Source organism: Oncorhynchus gorbuscha, linkage group LG03 (assembly GCF_021184085.1).
Source record: "Oncorhynchus gorbuscha isolate QuinsamMale2020 ecotype Even-year linkage group LG03, OgorEven_v1.0, whole genome shotgun sequence".
Taxonomy (NCBI): domain Eukaryota; kingdom Metazoa; phylum Chordata; class Actinopteri; order Salmoniformes; family Salmonidae; genus Oncorhynchus; species Oncorhynchus gorbuscha.
Window position 1 is genome coordinate 67,718,115 of NC_060175.1, and position 23,471 is coordinate 67,741,585.

Sequence of the window (23,471 nt, forward strand, 5' to 3'; positions counted from 1 at the left end):
ACACACTCATGCACGGTCTCTGTGGTGATTTGGATCGTTCACAGCGGGAATAACTCTGAGAGATCGAGAGAGAGAGAGAGAGAGAGAGAGAGAGAGAGAGAGAGAGAGAGAGAGAGAGAGAGAGAGAGAGAGAGAGAGAGAGAGAGAGAGAGAGAGAGAGAGTGTGTGTGTGTGTGTGTGTGAGAGAGAGAGAGAGAGAGAGAGAGAGAGAGAGAGAGAGAGAGAGAGAGAGAGAGAGAGAGAGAGAGAGACAGAGAGAGAGAGAGAGAGAGAGAGAGAGAGAGAGAGAGAGAGAGAGACAGAGAGAGAGTGTGTGTGAGAGAGAGAGCGATATTCTTTCTACATTTCTTTACTCTGGACTCTACTGCTACACCATGGCACCTGTCACGGACAGAGAATCACGGACCTAGGAGCGCCACATTGCCAGGAACACACAGATAGCAAGACAGTACAAAGGTAAGCCATTCCCTTCCTTTCATTCCCTGTGGGAGGGCGGGGGGGGGGTTGTTTATCATAGTTATCTGTGCAATTTAAAGTGTCTGTTATCTGAACAGTTGTTGGAAGCTGAGTGTGTGTGTGGTTGTGTTTGTGTGAGTGGACGGGTCAGTGTACTGGTGGGTGATTTATAGACGTATGGCTGCCCTGCTCGTAGCCAAGTGGTGCTTTTTGCACAAAGATCAAGTCCGTCCCAGTAAAAGTAAACACATTTAGTCCAGATTTCCAGTTGCCTGTTCAGGTTATTTCTTATGAGAGTGACCAGCGGAACAAAAAAGAGAATAATCTCTCGACACCTGAAATCCAGTACACCCCACTTCTCCCTCCCCCTATCCCTCCATCCCCCCGTCCCTCCATCCCTACCCATCCCTCCACACGCTGTCACTTTAATCTCATTTAGCTCGGGCTTTTCTCTCCTTTCTGCACATTTTGTAAAGGGCTCGTTTGAACGAAGGGAGCTTATTCCTCTCTTTCTCTGCCTCTCTAAAGTAGCGCAGATCACATTCAGGCAGCTAATATCTGAAACAGATCTGCTTTATCTGTGATCTCCCATAATCCCACAAGGACCTTCGCCCTTTTAACCCAGTGTCCTTGCTACTCAAAGACCACATCTCCCCCTGAATATTTGACTGAACATTCTGGAGCACTTGAGCTAAACGGTAGACTCTGTACTTGTGTCTCTTTGGAGGTATCTACTGTAGATCTATGTGGTTCGTGTCAGTCTCTCTCTCTCTCTCTCTCTCTCTCTCTCTCTCTCTCTCTCTCTCTCTCTCTCTCTCTCTCTCTCTCTCTCTCTCTTTCTCTCTCTGTCTCTGTTTTTGTCTGTCCTTGAGGTGCTGTGTGAGTGCGGGCCATCACTTTGGAGGTCCGGGCCTGTGTAATTGTTAAAAAAAAATTGCATTCCATGTGTGTGTGTGTGTGTGTGTGCGTGCGTGCGTGCGTGCGTGCGTGCGTGTGTGTGTGTAAATACATAAGGTGGTTTGGTTGTGAATCAGCAGTTTTCCTCTTGACAGTCACTCAATTAGCCCATGTTAGTTAAAACATTTTAGATTGGTTAATTAGTCTAGTTAGTCTAGCCAGAAATCTAAACTTCTCTTAAACATGGCCAAATTACCAACCGATTTTGTTAGTCACTGTCACGATCGTTGTTGGAAATAGTGCAGCGTGATCTGGGTTCCAAATATTTTATTTGTGAAATGTACAAAAACAATAAACAACAAACGAAACGTGAAGCTATGGCGTGCACAGAGGCAACCAACCAATCACAAGATCCCACAAACACCCAGTGGGAAAAGACTGCCTAAATATGATCCCCAATCAGAGACAACGATAGACAGCTGCCACTGATTGGAAACCATACCAGGCCAACATAGAAATACAAAAACTAGAGTACCCACCCTAGTCACACCCCGACCTAACCAAATTAAAGAATAAAAGGCTCTCTAAGGTCAGGGCCTTAGAGAGCCTTTAAGGTCAGGGCCCCCAAAGGTGCGGACTCCGGCCGCAAAACCTGACTCTATAGGAGAGGGTCCGGGTGGGCATCTAGCTTCGGTGGTTCCGGTGCGGTACGTAGACCCCGCTCCGCTCGCAGATCCGTCAGCTTCGGTGGCAGCTCTGGTGCGGGGATCGTCGCCAGAGGAACCGGACCGCGGATCGTTGCCGGAGGAACCGGACCGGGGATCATCGCCAGAGACTCCGGACTGTGGATCGCCGCCGGAGGAACCAGACCGTGGATCAGCGTTGGAGGCTCCGGACTGGGAACCCTCGCTGGAGGCTCCTGACTGGGAACCCTCGCAGGAGGCTCTGGACTGGGAACCCTCGCAGGAGGCTCCGAACTGGGAACCCTCGCTGGAGGCTCTGGACTGGGAACCCTCGTAAGAGGCTCTGGACTGGGAACCCTCGCAGGAGGCTCCGAACTGGGAACCCTCGCTGGAGGCTCTGGACTGGGAACCCTCGTAGGAGGCTCTGGCCTAGGAACCCTCACAGGAGGCTCTGGACTGGGAACCCTCGCAGGAAGCTCTGGACTGGGAACCCTCGCAGGAGGCTCCGAACTGGGAACCCTCGCTGGAGGCTCTGGACTGGGAACCCTCGTAGGAGGCTCCGAACTGGGAACCCTCGCTGGAGGCTCTGGACTGGGAACCCTCGTAAGAGGCTTTGGACTGGGAACCCTCGCAGGAGGCTCCGAACTGGGAACCCTCGCTGGAGGCTCTGGACTGGGAACCCTCGTAGGAGGCTCTGGCATAGGAACCCACACAGGAGGCTCTGGACTGGGAACCCTCGCAGGAAGCTCTGGACTGGGAACCCTCGCAGGAGGCTCCGAACTGGGAACTCTCGCTGGAGGCTCTGGACTAGGAATGGTGACACACTCCGCAAGGTGAGTGCGGGGAGCTAGCACAGGATGTACTGGGTTGTGGAGGCACACTGGAGACCTGGTGCTTAGAACTGGCACAAATTGTACCGGAACAATGACACACTTCGCACGGCAAGTGCAGGGAGCTGGCACAGGACGTACCGGGCTGTGGAGGCGCACTGGAGACCTGGTGCGTAGAACCGGAACAAATTGTACCGGAACGGTGACACACACTTCAGGGTGAGTGTGTGGAGGAGACACAGGACGTACCGGACTGGGTAGGAACCCTGGAGGCCAGATGCATGAAACTGGTGCAGTCTCGCTTCTCAGCACGCCCGCTCTGCAGTACTCTCATCGCCAACACCTCTCTCCGGAATCTTTCGTCGAGTTCCTCCTTCGACTCCCTGACGGTCTCTGGCTCATTCCTCATTCCTCCACCCCGTGTGCCCCCCCACCCCCCCCAAAAAAAAAAACTTTGGGCTTACTCTGTGGCCGCGAACCCCGGCGTCGTCGCTGTCCTTCCTTCACTGCTTGCGTCTGCTTCCATGGAAGGCTTTCGTCTCCTGCCCTGATCTCTTCCCAAGCAAAGGCCAGCTGTTTCAAGCAGAAATTTGCATCCTATAGCTCTAACTCCCAAATGTTCTGGGACACTGTAAAGTCCATGGAGAACAAGAGCACCTCCTCCCAGCTGCCCACTGCACTGAGGCTAGGTAACACCACCGATAAATCCATGATAATCGAAAACTTCAACAAGCATCTCTCAACGGCTGGCCATGCCTTCTTCCTGGCTACTCCAAACTCGGCCAACAGCTCCACCCCCCCCGCAGCTACACGCCCAATCCTCCCCATCTTCTCCTTTGCCCAAATCCACATAGCAGATGTTCTGGAAGCCGCAAAACCTGAACCCGTACAAATCAGCTGGTCTTGACAATCTGGACCCTCTATTTCTGAAACTATCCGCCGCAACCCCTACCAGCCTGTTCAACCTCTCTTTCATATCGTCTGAGTCTGAGATCCCCAAGGACTGGAAAGCTGCCGCAGTCATCCTCCTCTTCTGGCTAGACTGTAAACTCTCCTTCCAGACTCATATCAAACATCTCCAATCCAAAATCAAATCTAGAATCGGCTTTCTATTTCGCAACAAAGCCTCCTTCCCTCACGCCGCCAAACTTACCCTATTAAAACTGACTATCCTACCTGTCACGCCTTGGTCATTGTATCTTGTGTTTTTGTTATATGTTTGGGTAGGCCAGGGTGTGACATGGGTTTATATGTTGTATTTCGTATTGGGGTTGTATTAATTGGGAGTGTGTATTATTAGGGGTGTGTCTAGTTAGGCTTGGCTGCCTGAGGCGATTCCTAATTGGAGTCAGCTGATTCTCGTTGTCTCGGATTGGGAACCGTATTTAGGCAGCCTGAGTGCGCGTTGTATTTCGTGGGTGATTGTACCTGTCTTAGTGTTAGTCACCAGATAGGCTGTATTAGTTTCATTCGTTTGTTGTTTTCTTCTTCCGTTATTTCATGTACCGTATTAGCTTCATTAAAAGTCATGAGTAACCTACACGCTGCATTTCGGTCTGACTTTCTACAAACAACAGACGAAGATCATTACACTACCGATCCTCGACTTCGGCGATGTCATCTACAAAATGGCTTCCAATACTCTACTCAGCAAACTGGATGCAGTTTATCACAGTGCCATCCGCTTTGTTACTAAAGCACCTTATACCACCCACCACTGCGACCTGTATGCTCTTGTCGGCTGGCCCTCGCTACATATTCGTCACCAGACCCACTGGCTCCAGGTCATCTACAAGTCCATGCTAGGTAAAGCTCCGCCTTATCTCAGTTCACTGGTCACAATCGCAACACCCACCGGTAGCACGCGCTCCAGTAGGTGTATCTCACTGATCATCCCTAAAGCCAACACCTGATTTGGCCGCCTTTCCTTCCAGTTCTCTGCTGCCTGTGACTGGAACAAATTGCAAAAATCATTGAAGTTGGAGACTTTTATCTCACCAACTTTAAACATCTGCTATCTGAGCAGCTAACCGATCGCTGCAGCTGTACATAGTCCATCTGTAAATAGCCCACCCAATTTACCTACCTCATCCCCATACTGTTTTTATTTATTTACTTTTCTGCTCTTTTGCACACCAGTATCTCTACCTGCACATGACCATCTGATCATTTATCACTCCATTGTTAATCTGCTAAATTGTAATTATTTGCCTACCTTCTCATGCCTTTTGCACACAATATATATTTTTTATTTTTCCACTAAGTTATTGACTTGTTTATTGTTTACTCCATGTGTAACTCTGTTGCTGTCTGTTCACACTGCTATGCTTTATCTTGGCCAGGTCGCTAGTTGTAAATGAGAACTTGTTCTCAACTAGCCTACCTGGTTAAATAAAGGTGAATTAAAAAATAAATAAATAAAAGTCCAGGATGTCCTGACCTCCTGGATATCCTCCCAGGCCCAGGATATCCTCTCCTCCTGTGCACGCTGCTTGGTCCGTGAGTGGTGGGATCTTCTGTCACGGTCGTTGTTGGAAATATACTCGAACCAACGTACAGCGTGATCTGGGTCCCACATATTTGATTTGTGAAACGTACAAAAACAATAAACAGCAAACGAAACGTGAAGCTATGGCGTGCACACAGGCAACCAACCAATCACAAGATCCCACAAACACCCAGTGGGAAAAGGCTGCCTAAATATGATAGACAGCTGCCTCTGATTGGGAACCATACCAGGCCAACATAGAAATACAAAAACTAGAGTACACACCCTAGTCACACCCCGACCTAACCGAATGAGAGAATAAAAGGCTCTCTAAGGTCAGGACGTGACAGTCACTCTCAGTCAGATATCGTATTAGTATGGCATAAATCATGGCGAAACGTGGAGAATTGCAGGAAATTAGCTTTGAAAACTGCAAAACACACTCCACACGCTCAATTCACTAAATGTCAGACCATGGCTACAGAGAGAGAGAGAGAGAGAGAGAGAGAGAGAGAGAGAGAGAGAGAGAGAGAGAGAGAGAGAGAGAGAGAGAGAGGAGGAAAGGAGGGGGACAGAGAAAAAGAGAGACAGACTGAGAGGAACAGATGGAGAGGATGAAAGATATATGGTAGCAATGTCAGTTTTCTTTGCTTGAAATATGTACGAGTGCTGCTGCTCTCTTGATACATAGACTTTTTTTGCTATTGCAGGAGGGGACTAAAGTTGTTCTCTCGCTCATATAAAAAGCGAAATGCTGTAATCATTCAAACGTTATCAGCTTTTTTTCCATCCTGTCGAATATATATAAAAATACAGGCATTTGATATGATATTCACTCCTGATGAGAGTAAGGTTCGCGCGTGTGTGTACAGTGCATGTAACTCTGTGTCTGCGCACACGTGCATGTGGATGCATGCTCCTCGTGGCAAGCTTGGACAGCCTCGGGTGTAGGTGCAAGCTGGTGACGCTCATATTTGTCTCGGCCACGTACACAAGCTTACAGTGAGTTGCCTCCAAATTGGAGGCTTGCCAAAAACTAGGGCAAAGCAGTTTGCTAGGTACTACTCTGTTGCAGCTGTCGTTGGCAACCTAGCTATTTGGAGAAGGAGGTGATTTCTGTACAGTGTGAGTGCCATGCAGACAGGGACCTTTGAAATGTTTGGATACTTTTTTAATGTCAATTTGATTGGTGAATTAAAAAATAAAGTATTTCAAATGTGCGTGTGTGTGTGTGTGTGTGTGTGTGTGTGTGTGTGTGTGTGTGTGTGTGTGTGTGTGTGTGTGTGTGTGTGTGTGTGTGTGTGTGTGTGTGTGTGTGTGTGTGTGTGTGTGTGTGTGTGTGTGTGTGTGTGTGTGTGTGTGTGTGTGTGTTTGATGCTCTCTCAGTAGTATTAAGCCATCGGAAGGTGCTGTCTCCTGTAGATCTACTGTCTCGGTTGACTGCAGAACGAAAATAGATTTCCATTTACATAAGCTTCATCATTTGATTTACCCTGGTTATAATCACCTGCTTATCATTTGTTCTACCCTGGTTATAATCACCTGCTCATCATTTGTTTTACCCTGGTTATAATCACCTGCTCATCATTTTTTTACCCTGGTTATAATCACCTACTCATCATTTTTTTACCCTGGTTATAATTACCTGCTCATCCTTTGATTTACCCTGGTTATAATCACCTGCTCATCATTTGTTCTACCCTGGTTATAATCACCTGCTCATCCTTTGATTTACCCTGGTTATAATCACCGGCTCATCATTTGTTCTACCCTGGTTATAATCACATGCTCATCATTCGTTTTACCCTGGTTATAATCACCTGCTCATCATTTGTTTTACCCTGGTTATAATCACCTGCTCATCCTTTGATTTACCCTGGTTATAATCACCTGCTCATCCTTTGTTTTACCCTGGTTATAATCACCTGCTCATTCTTTGTTCTACACTGGTTATAATCACCTGCTCATCATTTGTTTTACCGTGGTTATAATCACCTGCTCATCATTTGTTTTTACCCTGGTTATAATCACCTGCTCATCCTTTGTTTTACCCTGGTTATAATTACCTGCTCATCCTTTGATTTACGCTGGTTATAATCACCTGCTCATCCTTTGTTTTACCCTGGTTATAATCACCTGCTCATTCTTTGTTCTACCCTGGTTATAATCACCTGCTCATCATTTGATTTACCCTGGTTATAATCACCTGCTCATCATTTGTTTTTACCCTGGTTATAATCACCTGCTCATCATTTGTTTTACCCTGGTTATAATCACCTGCTCATCATGTGATTTACCCTGGTTATAATTACCTGCTCATCCTTTGATTTACCCTGGTTATAATCACCTGCTCATTCTTTGTTTTACCCTGGTTCTAATCACCTGCTCATTCTTTGTTCTACCCTGGTTATAATCACCTGCTCATTCTTTGTTCTACCCTGGTTATAATCACCTGCCCATCATTTGTTTTTACCCTGGTTATAATCACCTGCTCATCATGTGTTTTACCCTGGTTATAATCACCTGCTCATTCTTTGTTCTACCCTGGTTATAATCACCTGCTCATCATTTGTTTTACCCTGGTTATAATTACCTGCTCATCCTTTGATTTACCCTGGTTATAATCACCTGCTCATCCTTTGTTTTACCCTGGTTATAGTCACCTGCTCATCATTTGTTTTTACCCTGGTTATAATCACCTGCTCATCATTTGTTTTACCCTGGTTATAATTACCTGCTCATCCTTTGATTTACCCTGGATATAATCACCTGCTCATCCTTTGTTTTACCCTGGTTATAATCACCTGCTCATTCTTTGTTCTACCCTGGTTATAATCACCTGCTCATCCTTTGTTTTACCATGATTATAATCACCTGCTCATCCTTTGTTTTACCCTGGTTATAATTACCTGCTCATCCTTTGATTTACCCTGGTTATAATCACCTGCTCATCCTTTGTTTTACCCTGGTTATAATCACCTGCTCATTCTTTGTTCTACCCTGGTTATAATCACCTGCTCATCATTTGTTTTACCCTGGTTATAATCACCTGCTCATCCTTTGATTTACCCTGGTTATAATCACCTGCTCATCCTTTGTTTTACCCTGGTTATAATCACCTGCTCATTCTTTGTTCTACCCTGGTTATAATCACCTGCTCATCATTTGTTTTACCCTGGTTACAATCACCTGCTCATCATTTGATTTACCCTTGCACTGTGTGTTTATCACTGTGTAATAAACACAGTCTCATAGGTACAGTCGGATCAGTTTTCCCTGACCATGTGACCTAACCAGGAAAATGTCCTAGTCCTCTAGTTATATGAAATCATCACCACAGTGCAACCATGTGGGGTTCTCCAGTTTCAACTATTCTGCCTGCGGCTATGGAATCCTGACCTGTTCACCGGACGTGCTTCCTGTCCCAGACCTGCTGTTTTCAACTCTCTAGAGACAGCAGGAGTGGGAGTACTTTTAATGATCGGCCATGAAAAGCCAACTGACATTTACTCTTGAGGTGCTGACTTGCTGCACCCTCCACAACCACCGTGATTATTATTATTTGTCCCTGCTGGTCATCTATTAACATTTGAACATCTTGCCATGTTCTGTTATAATCTCCACCCGGCACAGCCAGAAGAGGACTGGCCACCCCTCATAGCCTGGTCCCTCTCTAGGTTTCTTCCTAGATTTTGGCCTTTCTAGGGAGTTTTTCCAAGACAACGTGCTTCTACACCTGCATTGCTTGCCGTTTGGGGTTTTAGGCTGTACAGCACTTTGAGATATCAGCTGATGTACGAAGGGCTATATAAATACATTTGATTTGATTTTGATTTGATTCACAGTAGCTTGAAGGGGGGGGGGGGAATCAGAATCAGAAGCTGTAGGGTAAAAACAGCCCAGAACAGTGTTTTAGCAATGTGCTACATAATGAGGAATGCCACCTAATCTTCCTCTCTCTCTCATATGTATATCAGCCATAGTGGCCAGTGTGGACTTCTGTGGGCTCAGTGCGACAGGGAGTCAAGTGACTCTAACATGGACTAAACAGTCTGGAGTGTAGGGGCGGGTGGATGAGGCGCTCTTTAGCAGGCTGGAGTCACATTACATTCTTGTCTTGGACACTCATGCGTCTTTCCCCTCCTTTCTTCACCTCTGCTTCTTCTATCGTCTGCCTTAACGTGCAGAGCTGTCTGTCACGGCATCGGAGAAGCCCGCCACAACACATCACTTCCTGTTGAACGCGGAAAGCGTAACAAGGGAGAGGTTGGTTTGCTGTTTTGGAAAGTTTGTTGTTTTGAAAGTCTATTGAAAAAGTTTGGTTACTAGCTAGCTACCTTTTGAGTTTGGATCCAGCGACACAGTTGGCATCAGTTGCTGGGACCGCTACTATCTGTCCAGTAATCCTGCTTACCAAGGCCGAGTCTGAGGAGCTGCTTGGCGTAGCAGCTAGCATATCTGCTAGCTACCTGCATATCAAGCGAGTTGTGGCAATCATCACTCCTGTGTTCCAATGGCACGTTGTGTTAGCTAATCCCAGTTTATCATTTTAAAAGGCTAATTGATCAGAAAACCCTTTTTCAATTATGTTGTCCTGATTAAAGAAGCAATAGAACTGTCATTCTTTTGACTAGATGAGTATCTGGAGCATCAGCATTTGTGGGTTCGATTACAGGTTCAAAATGGCCAGAAACAAATAACTTTCTTCTGAAACTCGTCAGTCTATTCTTGTTCTGAGAAATGAAGGCTATTCCATGCAAGAAATTGCCAAGAAACTGAAGATCTCGCACCACGCTGTGTACTACTCCCTTCACAGAACTGAGCAAACTGTCTCTAACCAGGATAGAAAGAGGAGTGGGAGGCCCCGGTGTAGAACTGAGCAAGAGGACAAGTACATTAAAGTGTCTAGATAGAGAAACAGACGCCTCACAAGTCCTCAACTGGCAGCTTCATTAAATACTACCCACAAAACACCAGTCTCAACGTCAACAGTGAAGAGGCGACTCCGGGATGCTGGCCTTCTAGGCAGAGTTCCTCTGTCCAGAGTCTTTTACCCATCTCAATCTTTTATTTTTATTGGCCAGTCTGAGATATGACATTTTCTTTGCAACTCTGCCTAGAAGGCCAACATCCCGGAGTCGCCTCCTCACTGTTGACGTTGAGACGGGTGTTTTGCGACTGTGCCACTTCTTGTTTTTATAAGACAAAATAATGTGTTGGAAATGTCACACTGTTTCCATAGTCAACTTACACACAGCACTGACACACACACTTACCCCACCAGACATGCCACCAGGGGTCTTTTCACAGTCCCCGGGTCCAGAACAAATTCAAGGAAACATGCAGTATTATACAGAGCCATGAGTGCATGAAACTCCCTGACATCTCATATAGCGCAAGTGAACAGCAAACCTGGTTTAAAAAAAACAAATAAAGCAACACCTCACGACCTAACGCCTCTCCCCCATGTGACCTACTTGTTGTGTGTATGTGTAATTGTGTAAGTGATAGATGCACACACTACATGTTTAATTATTTTAAATTAATGTAAATTGTAAAGTATTTTGTCTGTAATGTCTTTCTCGTTAAGTGTCGGACCCCAGTAAGACTAGCTGTCGCCATTGGTGTCGGCTCATAGGGATCCTAATGAATAAAATGAAGTAAAGGACCTGCCTGTAATTGTGCTGTGTGTTTACAGTGGGTTTGGGCCCTGGCATTTGTGTGTGCATGCACAGTATGTGGCAGCGTCATGTGTGCATGCATCCTTATGCGGCAGTGTGTGTGTGTGTTTGTGTGTGTGGTTCAGGCTGCAGGAGAGCATCCACCCCCTCTACCATGTGGAAAAAGGCAGAGGTGAAGGAGAGGAGATGTAGATGGCTTTACAGTAGGAGGTGAGAAAGTAACGAGTCTCCCCCCCCCTAGTTAGCCCCCCACGGCTGTGGGAGAGGGAGATCTCGCCCACCTCGGGGGCTTAGAGAGGGGATTTTGGCTGCTCTGCTGGGTGCCTGCCTGATAACGAAACAGCCACGCCTGCTGTTATGCTGCTGAGCATGTGCATGTGTCTTACCCGTCACTCATCGCCTGCCACACTGGTACCACCAGCCGAAAGGCATACACACATATACTGAGAACATACACATACTAATACACACTCATGCTTACACACACACGAATACACACACACACACGCACACACACACGCACACGCACACGCACACGCACACGTACACGCACACGTACACGTACACACACACACACACACACACACACACACACACACACACACACACACACACACACACACACACACACACACACACACACACACACACACACACACACACACACACACACACACACACACACACACACACACACACACACACACACACACAGGCCTACCACAGAGCTAAAGGAGTGTATAAGCGTGCAACTGCATAATTTTTTTATAGTTTGGTGTGCGACAACTCACAGTAAACCTCTTAGTACACGTAGGTAGGAAATGAATGCAGGCTGACACACACACACACACACACACACACACACACACACACACACACACACACACACACACACACACACACACACACACACACACACACACACACACACACACACACACACACACACACACACACACACACACACACACACACACACACACACACACATGCATGCTCTTGCGGCATGTCTGGTATTTCATTCAGTGAGCCTCACACTATGCAGTTCAATATTTTCCACTCACTATACTCACACCTCTCTAGGATAAGACCATTCAGCTTCCCCATTCAGGCCTGATATTCCACCCAGTCCTCTCTCTTCTCCTTTCCATCCTGTTGTGGCAGTGCCAGTCAACGTTACAGCTGTTGGTATTCAGAGGCAAGATTCAAGGGAAGTCAGAGGCATAGGTTTGGTGTCGGGTTGATACAAGAGCCCTCAGCTGCACCTAGCCATCATAACAGAACAAAGGCCATGAGAGATAGAGGAGGAGGGGAAAGGGGAGAGCTGAGGGGAGGGTGATGTAGGAACAACAGAGGAGGATAAAGAGGGAAAGAGTGGAGGGAGGGAGAGAAGCGCTGTGAATATGAGAAGAAAACACAGCAGGGTATAAAAGGGGGAATAGAAGATATGAATATGGAAGTAGTGACAAGCAGAGCAGATCTCTTCCATTAATGTGCTCCTTCCTCTTTACTCCTCTTTCCTCTAGCCACCTGTGTTCTCACTCACCGTTGTTCCCCAGATGCTCTGGATCAGAGCCCATGTCCTCCCGTCCTGCCTCTCTCTCTTACTCCTCCTCCCTCTCTCTCAACCCCATTCCTCTCCCCTGCCATCAAATAGCAATAACGAGGCTATACACAGGGGCTACCGGTACCGAGTCAATGTGCGGAGGTACAGGTTAGTCGAGGTGATTTGTACATGGACGTAGGGGTGAAGTGACTATGCATAGATAATGAACAGCGAGTAGCAGCAGTGTACAAAACAAATAGAAGGGGGGGGGGGTCAATGTAAATAGTCCAGTGGCCATTTGATGAATTGTTCAGCAGTCTTATGGCTTGGGGGTAGAAGCTGTTAAGGAGCCTTTTGGTTCTAGAGCTGGCGCTCTGGTACCGCTTGCCATGCGGCAAGCAGAGAAAACAGTCTATGACTTCTATGACAGTCTATGACAATGTCTCTGACAATTCTTTGGGGCTTTCCTCTGACACCGCCTAGTATATAGGTCCTGGATGGCAGGAAGCATGGCCCCAGTGATGTACAGGGTCTTATGCACTACCCTCTGTAGAGCCTTACGGTTAGATGCTGAGCAGTTGCCATACTAGGCGGTGATGCAACCGGTCAGGATGCTCTCGATGGTGCAGCTGTAGAACTTTTTGAGGATCTGGGGATCCATGCCAAATCTTTTCAGTCTCCTGAGAGGGGAAAAGAGTTGTAGTGCACTCTAAACCACTGTCTTGGTGTGTTTTGACCATGGTCGTTTGTTGGTGAAGTGGACACCAAGGAACTTGAAACTCTCAACCCGCTCCACTACAGCCACGTTGATGTTAAGGTGTTCGGCTCACCTTTTCTTGTAGTCCACGATCATGTCTTGCTCACATTGAGGGAGAGGTTGTTGTCCTGGCAACACACTGCCAGGTCTCTGACCTCCTCCCTATAGGCTGTCTCATCGTTGTCGGTGACCAGGCCTACCCCTGTTGTGTAGTCAGCAAACTTAATGATGGTGTTGGAGTAGTGTTAGGTCACGCAGTCGTGGGTGAACAGGGAGTACAGGAGGGGACTAAGTACACACCCCTGAGTGGCCCCAGTGTTGAGGATTAGCGTGGCAGACGTGTTGTTACCACCTGGGGGCGGCCCGTCAGGAAGTCCAGGATCCAGTTGCAGAGGAAGGTGTTTAGTCAGAGTCCTTAGCTTAGCAATGAGCTTCGTGGGCACTATGGTGCTGAACTCTGAGCTGTAGTCAATGAACAGCATTCTCACATAGATGTTACTTTTGTCCAGGTGGGAAAGGGCAGTGTGGAGTGGGATTGAGATTGCGTCATCTTTGGATCTGTTGGGGCAGTATGTGAATTGGAGTGAGTCTAGGGTTTCTGGCATGATGGTGTTGATGTGAGCCATGACCAGCCTTTCAAAGCACTTCATGGCTACTGACTTGAGTCCTACGGGGCGGAAATTATTTATTCAGGTTACCTTAACTTTCTTGGGCACAGGGACAGTGGTGGTCTGCTTGAAACATGTATTACAGACTCGGTCAGGGAGAGGTTGAAAATGTCAGTGAAGACACTTGCCAGTTGGTCCGCTCATGCTTTGAGTACACATACTGGTAATTAGTCTGGTTGGTCTGGTTGGGATATGTACGTACGGTCACTGTGGGGACGACATCAACGATGTACTTATTGATGAAGCTGATGACTGAGGTGGTGCACTCCTCAATCCCATTGGATGAATACCAGAACATATTCTAGTCTGTGCTATCAAAACAGTCCTGTGTGTGTGTGTGTGTGTGTGTGTGTGTGTGTGTGTGTGTGTGTGTGTGTGTGTGTGTGTGTGTGTGTGTGTGTGTGTGTGTGTGTGTGTGTGTGTGTGTGTGTGTGTGTGTGTGTGTGTGTGTGTGTGTGTGTGTGTGTGTGTGTGTGTGTGTGTGTGTGTGTGTGTGTGTGTATGTGTGTACAGGGTGCGTGTGTGTACAGGGTGCGTGTGTGTGCACGCTCACGCATGTGTTTGTGTGTATGTGTGAGTGCGTTTAAGTGTGAAATGCATTTATATGTGTGTGTGTTAGGGTTAAATGGCGGGAACCCGGTTACCGAGATTTACTGGGATTTACCACCCAAAACCGCTTCCTTATCCCACGATGAATAACTGCCAGAAGCCCGTCAATTATGATACATTTTTCATATGAACAGCATGGAGTGAAATGGAACTGTTAAATTATACTCAATGTCTAAATCTGGCTTCTCTAAGGCCTCTTCATGATGAATCATCAGCTCTCAGGGTGGGGACAGACAACCCTCAGTATGGAACAATGTATGTAGACCTGTCATCTCATCATGGTAACTTTTTTTCTTGTGACTGGTAGGCCTACATTAGCTGCAGCATTGTCAATACTGTGTGTGTATTTCTACAGCAATAGAAATACAGAATGCGTGTCTAATTTACCCATCTCTTTCGGGGGGTCACCTTATTTAATAACTGCTTTTTAAAAATGTAATTGCAGCTGCATCACTGAATATTGTAGCTTTAAATCAGTGCGCGCACGAGCACTCTCTCAGTCTTTCTCTCTCCATCAATTCCATTCAAATTGCATCGAAAATAGATATTCCTGTTCTAGATTGATATATATCCATTTACATTTACATTTACATTTAAGTCATTTAGCAGACGCTCTTATCCAGAGCGACTTACAAATTGGTGCATTCACCTTATGACATCCAGTGGAACAGTCACTTTACAATAGTGCATCTAAATCTTAAAGGGGGGGGGGGTGATATATATATATCCCTATATATAGATGTCTTAGACAACCTCTTCCAGTTAACAAACGTAATGCAGTATTAGCCTTCTATTTAGCTAATGAATGATGGGTTATGCATAATAAGCTTCTAACTTATAGCCTCTGTCTCTTGCGCAATACGCACACAGCTGTGCTCCACTGGCCTCTTCTCCTTTAAAAAAAAAAACGGTCCTTAGCTTGTCCTTGGAGTCCCATGCAGGAAAAGCTAGGCTAGAATAGCTTGCTGGACTTTCTTTTTGTTGTATTTCTTATACCAATAGACTATTCGAAAAGGGGCTCTTGTTTGCTCTTGTTTTTTGAATGTTAAATACAGCAGCCAATAGAACTCAGGGGTAGTTTGAAAGAAGAGCGAACTCCCGGTAGGCTATAGCAGTTATTTATTCAGACCCATAATTGTTCAATCTTCGTGAAGAGATGTGAAAGCCTTCTGCATCTAATTCTAGTCCAACATTATTCAAGGATGTCATTAGAATGATGAAAATAAGGACAACAAAACCTATTTCAATTAACTGTTGAAAGAGAGGAAGGAATGAAGCAACAGTAGAGAGAGAACGAGGAGGTGGGCTATTGTTGAGCCCTGACCTTAGAGATCCTTTTTATGTCTCTATTTTGATTTGGTCAGGGTGTGAGTTGGTGTGGGCATTCTATGTTTTGTGTTTCTATGATTTTCTATGTCTATGTTTTGGCCGGGTATGGTTCTCAATCAGGGACAGCTGTCTATCGTTGTCTCTGATTGTGAACCATACTTAGGTACCCTTTTTCCCACCTGTGTTTGTGGGAGGTTAACTTTGTTTGATGGCACTTAGCCTTAAGCTTCACGGTTCGTTTTGTATTGTTTATTGTTTTGTCGGCGTCATTTTGAATAAAAGAGAAAATGTACGTTCACCACGCTGCACCTTGGTCCAGTTCTTTTATTAGCGGCCGTGACAGCTATTAATATTAGGGGGAAATATTATGAAAGGTAGCCTATATATGCATTAGCATACTAATTATACAAATACGGCCTATTTTATTTTAAAACTCAAATCTAATTCGCTGGCCTATACTGTCTTGTAACTTTGTAGTCTGCATGTGCTGCACCAAAATCGCATGTTTTCTCCCTGCTTTATCATGGTTAGCACAGTAATGCAGTTCACACTAAAAAATGATTAGCCTACTGGAGCTAGTTAAATTTACAGTATTTACCAAAGAGAGCATATACAGTTGAAGTCGGAAGTTTACTTACACTTAGGTTGGAGTCATTAAAACTCGTTTTTCAACCACTCTACAAATTTCTTGTTAACAAACTATAGTTTTGGCAAGTCATTTAGGACATCTACTTTGTGTATGACACAAGTCATTTTTACAACAATTATTTATAGACTTACAACAATTGTTTATTTCGCTAATAATTCACTGTAGTTTACATACACTAAGTTGACTGTGCCTTTAAACAGCTTGGAAAATTCCAGAAAATGATGTCATGGCTTTAGAAGCTACTGATAGGCTAATTGACATCATTTGAGTCAAATGGAGATGTAGCTGTGGATGTATTTCAAGGCCTACCTTCAAACTCACTGCCTCTTTGCAAGACCACAGGAAATAAATTGTAGACCTCCACAAGTCTGGTTCATCTTCGGGAGCAATTTCCGTATGCCTGTACAAACAATAGTACGCAAGTATAAACACCATGGGACGACGCAGCCGTCATACCACTCAGGAAGGAGACGTGTTCTGTCTCCTAGAGATGAACGTACTTTGGTGCGAAAAGTGCAAATCAATCACCGAACAACAGCAAAGGACCTTGTGAAGATGCTGGAGGAAACAGGTGCAAATGTATCTATATCCACAGTAAAACGAGTTCTATATCGATATAACCTGAAAGGCCCCTCAGCAGGGAAGAAGCCATTGCTCCAAAAACTGCCATAAAAAAGCCAGACTACGGTGGGGACAAAGATGGTACTTTTTGGAGAAATGTCCTCTGGTCTGATGAAACAAAAATAGAACTGTTTTTCCATATTGACCATCGCTATGTTTGGAGGAAAAAGGGGGAAGCTATCCTATCCTCAATCCTATAGAGAATGTGTGGGCAGAACTGAAAAGCGTGTGCGAGCAAGGAGGCCTACAAACCTGACTCAGTTACACCAGCTCTGTCAGGAGAAATGGGCCAAAATTCACCCAACTTAATGTGGGAAGCTTGTGGAAGGCTACCAGACACATTTGACCCAAGTTAAACAATATAAAGGCAATGCTACCAAATACTAATTGAGTGTAACTTCCGCGACGCATATAAGGCCCTGCCCCGCCCCCCTTTCGGAAAAGCTGACCACGACTCCATTTTGCTGATCCCTGCCTACAGGCAGAAATTAAAACAAGAGGCTCCCACGCTGAGGTCTGTCCAACGCTGGTCAGACCAAGCTGACTCTACACTCCAAGACTGCTTCCATCACGTGGACTGGGACATGTTTCGTATTGCGTCAGATGGGAATATTGACGAATACGCTGATTCGGTGTGCGAGTTCATTAGAACGTGCGTCGAAGATGTCGTTCCCATAGCAACGATAAAAACATTCCCTAACCAGAAACCGTGGATTGATGGCAGCATTCGCGTGAAACTGAAAGCGCGAACCACTGCTTTTAATCAGGGCAAGGTGTCTGGCAACATGACTGAATACAAACAGTGCAGCTATTCCCTCCGTAAGGCTATCAAACAAGCTAAGCGTCAGTACAGAGACAAAGTGGAATCTCAATTCAATGGCTCAGACACAAGAGGCATGTGGCAGGGTCTACAGTCAATCACGGACTACAAGATGAAATCCAGCCCAGTCACGGACCAGGATGTCTTGCTCCCAGGCAGACTAAATAACTTTTTTGCCCGCTTTGAGGACAATACAGTGCCACTGACACGGCCTGCAACGGAAACATGCAGTCTCTCCTTCACTGCAGCCGAGGTGATTAAGACATTTAAACGTGTTAACCCTCGCAAGGCTGCAGGCCCAGACGGCATCCCCAGCCGCGCCCTCCGAGCATGCGCAGACCAGCTGGCCGGTGTGTTTACGGACATATTCAATCAATCCCTATACCAGTCTGCTGTTCCCACATGCTTCAAGAGGGCCACCATTGTTCCTGTTCCCAAGAAAGCTAAGGTAACTGAGCTAAACGACTACCGCCCCGTAGCACTCACTTCCGTCATCATGAAGTGCTTTGAGAGACTAGTCAAGGACCATATCACCTCCACCCTACCTGACACCCTAGACCCACTCCAATTTGCTTACCGCCCAAATAGGTCCACAGACGATGCAATCTCAACCACACTGCACACTGCCCTAACCCACCTGGACAAGAGGAATACCTATGTGAGAATGCTGTTCATCGACTACAGCTCGGCATTCAACACCATAGTACCCTCCAAGCTCGTCATCAAGCTCGAGACCCTGGGTCTCGACCCCGCCCTGTGCAACTGGGTACTGGACTTCCTGACGGGCCGCCCCCAGGTGGTGAGGGTAGGCAACAACATCTCCTCCCCGCTGATCCTCAACACGGGGGCCCCACAAGGGTGCGTTCTGAGCCCTCTCCTGTACTCCCTGTTCACCCACGACTGCGTGGCCACGCACGCCTCCAACTCAATCATCAAGTTTGCGGACGACACAACAGTGGTAGGCTTGATTACCAACAACGACGAGACGGCCTACAGGGAGGAGGTGAGGGCCCTTGGAGTGTGGTGTCAGGAAAATAACCTCACACTCAACGTCAACAAAACTAAGGAGATGATTGTGGACTTCAGGAAACAGCAGAGGGAACACCCCCTATCCACATCGATGGAACAGTAGTGGAGAGGGTAGCTAGTTTTAAGTTCCTCGGCATACACATCACAGACAAACTGAATTGGTCCACTCACACTGACAGCGTCGTGAAGAAGGCGCAGCAGCGCCTATTCAACCTCAGGAGGCTGAAGAAATTCGGCTTGTCACCAAAAGCACTCACAAACTTCTACAGATGCACAATCGAGAGCATCCTGGCGGGCTGTATCACCGCCTGGTACGGCAACTGCTCCGCCCTCAACCGTAAGGCTCTCCAGAGGGTAGTGAGGACTGCACAACGCATCACCGGGGGCAAACTACCTGCCCTCCAGGACACCTACACCACCCGTTGTTACAGGAAGGCCATAAAGATCATCAAGGACATCAACCACCCGAACCACTGCCTGTTCACCCCGCTATCATCCAGAAGGCGAGGTCAGTACAGGTGCATCAAAGCTGGGACCGAGAGACTGAAAAACAGCTTCTATCTCAAGGCCATCAGACTGTTAAATAGCCACCACTAACATTGAGTGGCTGCTGCCAACACACTGTCATTGACACTGACCCAACTCCAGCCATTTTAATAATGGGAATTGATGGGAAATGATGTAAATATATCACTAGCCACTTTAAACAATGCTACCTTATATAATGTTACTTACTCTACATTATTCATCTCATATACATATGTATATACTGTACTCTACAACATCGACTGCATCCTTATGTAACACATGTATCACTAGCCACTTTAACTATGCCACTTTGTTTACTTTGTCTACACACTCATCTCATATGTATATACTGTACTCGATACCATCTACTGTATGCTGCTCTGTACCATCACTCATTCATATATCCTTATGTACATGTTCCTTATCCCCTTACACTGTGTATAAGACTGTAGTTTTGGAATTGTTAGTTAGATTACTTGTTGGTTATCACTGCATTGTCGGAACTAGAAGCACAAGCATTTCGCTACACTCGCATTAACATCTGCTAACCATGTGTATGTGACAAATAAAATTTGATTTGATTTGATTTGATTTGTGTATGTAAACTTCTGACCCCCCGGGAATGTGATGAAAGAAATAAAAGCTGAAATGAGTCATTCTCTCTACTATTATTCTGACATTTCACATTCTTAAAATAAAGTGGTGATCCTAACTGACCTAAGACAGGGAATTGTTATTAGAATTAAATGTTAAGAATTGTGAAAAACTGAGTTTAAATGTATTTGGCTAAGGTGTATGTAAATTCTGATTTCAACTGTAGCTAGCTACATCTTTGGGATTTTATGTTTTTCTGTCATGTGTAATGTGTAGTACTCTATATCATATATGTATTGGATAACGACACAATCATTTTGGCTATTTTGGGCTTGGGCTCATCACATTTCTTTACTGTAGGGCTCATCAAATGTATTTAATGTATGGCTCATCAGGCTCAGGTAGCATCGGGTTTGAATTTTCAATCCAAGCTCTAATCAAATGCAGACATAGGCCGATTTATATGCTTCATAACGTTTTTGAATGACACTTCCGGTTTTGGCGGGAAATACTGGGTTACCTAGGAGAAAAGTGATTTATTCTCAGGATAGGACATTTGTCAAATAACAGGAAAATATTTATCCCTAGTGTGTGTGCATAGGGTGATGCTGGTGCGTAATGAATGTGCCCAGGCCGTGGCTGGTGAGTAGATGGCTTTTGGGCCCTTATCCAAACCTCTCTCCCAGCCTCCCAGACACCCAGTCTCTCTCCCAGACTTCTTGCCTGCTAATAGATCCCATCCCAGGAGGGGGGATCATGCCACATTTTTTATTTGGCTTTTCGTCCTGATAAAGCAGCACCCCCACTCCTTAATTTCAATCACTCTACCTCTTCCTCTCTCTGTCACAGTCAGACACACACTGAGTGTACATGAGCACACACACACACACACACACACACACACACACACACACACACACACACACACACACACACACACACACACACACACACACACACACACACACACACACACACACACACACACACACACACACACACACACACACACACACACAGAGATAAACACACATTTATTTCAGTGTAAGCCGAAGCAGCAGTAGAGGGCTTAGTGTACCCAGCTGCAGCCAGCAGAAACAGACTCTCTGAAGGTGAACCCTATATTGAGAGGGAGGGACGGAGGGCCTTTTTGAGTTGTGTGTGTGTGTGTGTGTGTGTGTGTGTGTGTGTGTGTGTGTGTGTGTGTGTGTGTGTGTGTGTGTGTGTGTGTGTGTGTGTGTGTGTGTGTGTGTGTGTGTGTGTGTGTGTGTGTGTGTGTGTGTGTGTGTGGAGGTGGGTATTTGCTTGAGAGCAATGGAGATGGAGGGCTTCGAAAAGACAATAGTGAACAGGCACATGTATTGACAGTAATCACATTGGGGTCCGTTTACCTACGTGTATTAGACCTACATTAGCTGTGTATAATGCACATACGTGTTTGTGTTTCTGCTACTAAGAGCTTACACAGCAACAGCAAAGAAATGCATATAAAGCTTTCTGTTTGCAAATTAATCTAAGAAGCATTACAAAGACCAGCCTGCATTGCGGAGACATGGTGAGAGGATTGACCGAGGGGTGGGGAGTACAGTAACAACACACATCATTACTATAGGCTACTTAATATGAACAAATAAATAGCAAGAGGTTATAATAAAATCCAGTCAGCAAAATCTTCTGTTGTATATGGTGGTATGGTACAGATGTAGGGTCTTAATTTGAGCCAGTTGTCTACAGCAGGAAAATAATCCTGCAGCAACAGGAATTGTGAATTCTTATGTGGATGATAATTAATGGACATTTTGTAAGGCTCGATGCATTTTCTGTGAAGGAAAATCAAGTCTGACATTTTTAAGTGGAAGCTACTAACATTCTTAAACCTCAAACACACTACAAGTGTTGCATTTCCTGCAACAGGGTGATCAAATCCTGCATCTGTAGGTGGACAAGGGGGGCTGGTTCTTTTGGAGAGCAGGAGAGAAATAAATAACGAGAAAGACTTAGGGAGAGGTTGTGGAATAACCTCATCATACTATTGACACCAGTAGAAAAGCAGGTGCTGTACGTGGGGTGAGTGATGGTACAACACAAGTACTTACACTTACCCATTTACGTTAAGTGTCTATTTGTTCCTGTCCGCGTTTGAAGTGCTGTCCATGCTCCTCAGGGCAGAAAGCATGGCAGCTATGCAGCTGGGTATTCACATATAGACATACATGCTTTTCTCTCAGGGTGGGGGCCCAGGGAAGGTAAGAGGAGGGAAGTGGTGCTGGGGCTTTTCATGCGGTCCTTGACGGTGAGATGTGAAAGGGACAATGAGTGGGGATTGGGAGGCCAAACACAGGGGCCCTTTGTGTCCCTCACCGCCAGTTTGTTTACCGGAGTCCCGACACACCCCTACCAGAGACCAAGCTCATTAAACATGGCCCGCAGGAGCGCCTGTGTGTTTGGGGTGGAGATGACGACCGTCTGAAACGTGCATTCCCTGGCTGATTAAAGGGACAGGGAGTGTGTGTGCGTGTCTGTGTGTGTGTGTGTGGGGGGGGTGACAGCGTTTGCGATGGATTGCTTGTGTGAGGAATTTGACTGCTGACGGATGCACTGGGAAGTGTTGAGGAGGAGAGGAATGAGGGAGAACAGGGAGGAGAGGGGACAGCGACAGATTGATTAGAGGTGTGTTGTCGCAGGCTTTTCCAGCCCAGCTTATATCCCTTCCCAGCCTGAGTTTGGTCATTGTGTTCATCCTGTCGTTCCGCCTCGTTCCCTGTGGTAAATAGGGATGGACAGAGTGGGTGTCTGATAGAGTGGAGGGAGCAGGTCCTAGTGTGTATCCTCCCAGAGTTAGCCAAACAAACATCGCATCCCTTCACCTTTAACCTCTCCCCCTGATAGACCTTTAGTACTCTGAATGATGACTTCCACTGGAGGTCATTAGTGATGTGGGGGTTGACTCATAACCCACGCTCCCTGTGGTTATATCTGCTGGGCGGGGTGGGTTTAGGGTCATGATATATTGTTTGGATGAAGGGGTGGCGGGCGTGCGTGTTGAATAAAGAGAAAACAATGCATTAAAAATCCATACATGTATCATTCTTATCTGCCGTTAGTGCGTAGCCTAAGCTTTAGGGCATGACTGTAGCGCGTCAAATACTTTTGTGAACTTGGGCTGAATTTGTTTTACGTGGATCCACTGAGGCAAAAAAAAAGACAATGTTGGAGTTTAATTCAATAAGAGAAAAGCTGTGAAATTGAGATTTGAAAATAAATAGAATGGCCAGAACAGTAGTAT

The 23,471-nt window shown here is 46.1% G+C and overlaps 1 protein-coding gene across 3 annotated transcripts in view; it reads left to right on the forward strand.

Annotated features, from left to right (window-relative positions):
* Nucleotides 1-239: 239 nt before the first annotated feature.
* LOC124031766 (semaphorin-3B-like) overlaps nucleotides 240-23,471 on the forward strand; it is a 78,326-nt gene continuing 55,094 nt past the window's right edge. For all 3 annotated transcript variants that reach the window (XR_006838166.1, XR_006838165.1, XM_046343414.1), the window contains exon 1: nucleotides 240-456. The gene's annotated coding sequence lies outside the window, so the exon portion shown is untranslated. The remainder of the gene's footprint in view (nucleotides 457-23,471) is intronic.